Below are 5,065 nucleotides of genomic sequence, written 5' to 3'. Positions count from 1 at the left end.
TGTGCCCTGGGCAAGCCCTGCCCACTCGGAGCCTGCCGGAGAAGCCCAGGGCAGTCCACGGGATCCACCTCGCACTTGATGCCCAGGCCGCGGGGGGCCTCGGGGAGGTGGGGACTTCCTGTGGGGGAGACACCTGTGAGCTCACCGTCTGGAGGGGCAGAGGCGGGGTCTGAACCCAGATGGGCCACTCCTCGGGGCCTTGCCTGCCCCTGGCACCCCCTTGTCATTCCGTAAACAGCTGTCACCAAGGAAGGGGAGCCACTGGGGTTGGCACGGCCTTACATAAGCCCAGGTTCCACCGGGCACGGGCACGGGCACGGGTGTGGGCCGTCTGTCCCCTTAGCAGCGGGCGGCGTCTCTGTCCAGGGCAGAGCTTGGAGCCCCTTGCTCGTCCCCCCACAGAGCACAGCTGTGGCTGCTGAGGGTCTGGGGCCTGGAGCTGAGGTCCAGGTGAGGTGTTGGGCCCCAGGGGCCTGGGGAGCTGGTGGCCCTCCAGATGCACCGCGCCCCATCTGCTCCGGGCTCTGGCCACCTCCGGGGGCACCGCGGGGCGGGTGGGTGCTGCAGGGGTTCTGTTCCCAGCCCCTCTGCAGGGTCCCGGGGCTCCCTCCCTCCGAGCCTCGCACGGCCCCTCTGCGCCCTAAGGCTCCGCTCTCAGCACCCCTGGGTGCAGCACGGACGCTCCTCTCCTCCCGGCCCTCCTCAGCAGTCTCCTCTGAGTCCCGTGTCCAGGTCCCCCGGCCCCAGCTGGACTCCCCTCCCTGTCCCCTGGCTCCGGCCCCCCTCTTAGCTGGGATGAGGAATGTCACTTTCAAGTTCTCAGGGAGCAGAGACCCAGAGTCACTCAACAGACACCAAACTCAACAACCGCGGGGTTAAATCCGTGAGGCGCGGCGGGGGCAGGCGCTGCTCAACCCCAGCAGCAGCGGGGAGAGATGCTCCTTCCTCAGCAGTCAGCCTGGGTCCCGCCATGAGCTTGCCGTGTTCTGCCGCCTGCGATTCTCTGGGGTTTTCTGGGACCGCGAGAGGCTGACTAACCACCTCCCCTCAGCAGCCGAGTCTTGGGTTCTCCGCTGCTGCCCCCTGAGCTGGGGCACATGAGGATACTTCATTGTTTTTGCAGCCAGGAAGTTCTTCTCACATCCGACCACCTCCTCTCCTGCTTTCTGTCCATTTCATAGCATTCCTTTTAGCCAACCTCAACCACCCCCAACCACTTCTGAGGTACAGACATACTGGCTGCTGAAAAATGACTGTGGTGGGCAAGGACGGAAGAAGGGGGCCAGCCAGGAGGGACGGTGGCCTGGACAAGGTGGCAGCTGTAGAGGAGAGAAGGCCTGGGCTCCAGCGAGGCTCCCATCTCAGCACCCCAACCCCATGCGGGGGCACCCGAGGATTCCGTGGTGGAACTGGGGCTCTTGGGTTTGGGCTCTGCAGTTTTGCCTCCTGTCCCTGTGGGCCACCGAGAGCCGGGGGCTGCTGTGTGCTGGCCACGTGGTGCGTGTTCACTGGTGGCGCACCTCCACGTGGGCCGCAGGGCCTCGGCTCCCTGAGCCGACCATCCGTTGTTCCCTGCAGGATCCCGACGGCAGGCACAGTGCCAGCAGAGACAGGCGAGGGCTGGACTCGCGCCCTGCCCTGGAGCGCACCACGGCCTGTCGTCACCCACCTGAGAAGGGGCTGTGCCTGGCCCTGTGTCCGGGCGGCGGTGGAGGCGGGGCTCAGGGACCCTGGGCAGTGCAGAGGCAGAGCTGGAAGCTGGAGCGGCCTTTGCTGACCCCCGGCCTGGCCCTGTCCTCCCCGGGTCTGCACCCCCGCCCCCTCCTGCCCAGCGGCGAGTCAGACGGGGCTTCCAAGACCTTTCTCCTCATCCAGAGATAAATATTTGTTTCTCCCAGTGTAAATACCCCTTCGAGTTTAATGAGGCGATCCCGGGCCATTTCCTGGCACGGCTCAGTGCCCAGAAGTCTCTTTCACTCGGGAGGGAACAGGCCTAGGAGGAGGGCTGCTAATGAAGGGACTCAGGACCTCTCAGCAATCCCTCCCATTCCCACACGAGGAAACTGCTGCTCAGAGAGGGCAACTGGCCCACCCAAGGTCACACAGCCAGAATTCAAACCCTGGTAGTCTGGCTCTTGTCTCAAGATTCTGTCCCCCTTCACTGCAGCTTCTCGTCATTCCGGGGCACTTTCTGGTCCTCCAGGCCACTGTGCTGTGACAGCAGGCGGGGGGGAGCACAAAGGTTCTGCCCTTCCCCCCGCTTGGCATTGCTGATGGCTGTGGCACTCAGTCCCCTGGGCACGGACCCCTGCCTGCCATCCCCGCTTGGAGTGATGCTTTAATAAATTATGCTTTTATGTTATTACACGTGGAGCTATAAAAGCAGAGCGCGCGGCGGGGCTGAGGTAAGGCGTCCGCGACTTTGCAATTTCCTGGCCTGCCCAGGCCCCGCTCCGCGCCGTGAATTTTTTATTAATGTGCGCAGGTGACGCCACGGGCAGCCGCGGCCGGTGTGCTCCCACGGTCGGCCCCTCCTGGACCTCCCTGGGCTGCACTGGTGCAGGGCTTCGTACCAAATGTGTTTACAGAGGACACTGTCCCCGGCTTGGGTCCCATTGAGCTCGGGATGCGCAAAGCAAGCCACCGGCTACCGTTGGCCTCTGAGGAGGCAAGCGCTGGCCGGGCTCCTGCCGGTGCTGGACCCTGGGCCCTCGTGCTGGACACGCCCGATGGGATCTTCCCTGGACCTGCCAGTCACCAGTGGGGCACCGGGAAACGGGGCCTGGGACAACCCCCTGAGGTTCTATTGGTCCTTGAGTGATTCTAGAAGGTTCCAGAAGGTGAAGGGCAGTAAGAAGGCCGGAGCCCGGATGGGTGACTGGACCACCTGTGGGTGTTCATCCATAAAGTGGGTGCAGGGGCGTGCGTGGGGGTCCAATGAGAACAGCCCACCCCACCTCTCGCTCCCGGGTCTCTTGGGACATCGTCCCAGAGCTGGAGACAAAACCAGGGCTGAAGTAAACACTCGAGGTCCGACAGCCACTGCGCCCGGCCGGCGGCCTCCATGGGCCAAACGCAAACCCCGAGCAGCGGGGGAGGCTGGCCCCGGTGGGATTAGCTGAGATGGGAGCCCAGCAGATGTCCCCTCTCTGGACTGGGTGACTCACTTGCCTCCCGGGTGGGGAGAGGGATCCAGCAGGCCTGGCTGGGGCAGCTAGGGGCGGGACAGAGGTCGAGATAAACACAGTGGTCAAGGCGGGAGGTCAGGATGCGGGTGGGGACAGGGAGGACAGGACATTTCTGTTCCGCAGAAGGAAGGGCTCTGAGAGGCCTGTGTTGGGGCCCGGGGGGCTGCACGGAGACGGGGGAGGCCCCATCCAGGGGTGTGCAAGTGGGCAGCCTCTGGCGGTGGGAGGGTTCCGGTCAGCACCTGGGGTCCAGGCGGACACCAGTTCAGATCTCTCCAGGAGACAGGCAGATGTTTTCTGGAAGGAGCCAGGGAGCAAAGATTTGGGGCTTTGCAGGTTCTACTGTCTCTGCCGCGGCTGCTCAGCCTGCCGGGTCGCCACACGGTGAGCATAGCCGTGATCCAATAAAACTTTATTTGCAAAGAAAGGCAGTGGGGTTCTGAGCCCTTCTGCCATTTATTCATTCGCCGATTCACTGATGCTAGGAGCACAGGTTCTCACTAGCTAAAATAAGGAAGAACTAAGCCGGCGGGACGGCGCACGCCTGTAATCCCAGCTACTCAGGAGGCTGAGGCAGGAGGATTGCCAGTTCAAAGCCAGCCTCAGCAACTTAGTGAGACCCTGTCTCAAAAAATATAAAAAGGGCTGGGGATGTGTTCCAGGGTAACGTGCCCCTGGGCTCAATCCCCAATAACAAAGGATAAAATAAATTAAGTTAAAAAATAAAGAAGCATAAAAAGGAACTGGGATTGCATATCTGGAGAGGACCTGTGAAACTCACAGGGCTTGGTCCTGGTCTCCGGGGCTCCGCCAAATCTCCAGGACGAAGATTCAGAGAAGTTCTTAATTCCTAGGTTCTTACCCAAATCCTCCTCGATTCCAGGTTTGCACTAGGAACACAACAGCAAGATGCTGTCCTTGTCCTCCGGGAGCCTGACTTCCCTGCGAGACCCCCACTGCAATGGGTGGGCTGCTCCGGGCAGCGTGAGGAGGGGTGGGGGACAGCAGGTGAAGCGTGTTTCAGAAACCGAGGTCCAGTCTGACTGGAGCGCAGCGTGCGAGCATCTGAATGCGTGTGCACGGTGGCGTGCAACAGGCGTGAGAGATGGGCTGGATTCTCAAGAGGCACGGACGCCAGGCTCAGAAACCTGGCCTTCACACTGAGAGCATCCGGAAGCTGTCACCGAGCAAGGTCACGTTTGAGGTTTGGAATTTAGAAGCACCGGTTTGTAGAGAAAAAGCCGTTTAGATGTGGGCAGAGAAGGCCTCGGCCAGGGCTTCCCAGGGGAAGAGGTCTGTCACCTGGGCCACAACAGGTCGGGTGGCCCAGTTCCAGTGCAGGACTTTCCCAACCTGTAGCCCCTCTTCACGTTGGGAGCCACAGGTGGAGGGCTGGGAGGCAGTAGCCCTGTTTTCTAGAAGTCCAGGTGGTCTCGGCAGGACCTGTCTAGGACTCTCCCTCCTCTTGAGCTCTCCATTTCTACCTTTTCCTGCTTCCTGGGACTTGGGCCCTGGGCTAGGGCAGCAGTCAGAGCTGTTGGTCCTGACACAGCCACTCCCAGGCCCCCACCCTGGTCACACAGCCAGCAGGCAGCCTCAGCTCTGACACCAGCTGGCTGTGTGTCCCTAGGAGAGCGTCTGCCCCACTCTGGGCCTTGGTTTCCACATGCATCGCACAGTTCTGCCCGCACAGTTCTGCCTCACAGTTCTGGCCCAAAGAAGACACAGCGCCCGGGCTGAGCCCTTGGTAGTTATGATCAAGGGCTAATAAATATTAGCAACTAATAATTGTTATTCCTAATTATTATTAGATCAATGAAAAAAAATGATCCAGGGTGAAGGCCACGCTGCGGGGCGTAGGAGGGATTGCAGGAGGC

The sequence above is a fragment of the Callospermophilus lateralis genome, chromosome 7, assembly GCF_048772815.1.
Source record: "Callospermophilus lateralis isolate mCalLat2 chromosome 7, mCalLat2.hap1, whole genome shotgun sequence".
NCBI lineage: Eukaryota > Metazoa > Chordata > Mammalia > Rodentia > Sciuridae > Callospermophilus > Callospermophilus lateralis.
This window is presented reverse-complemented; position numbering follows the sequence as displayed.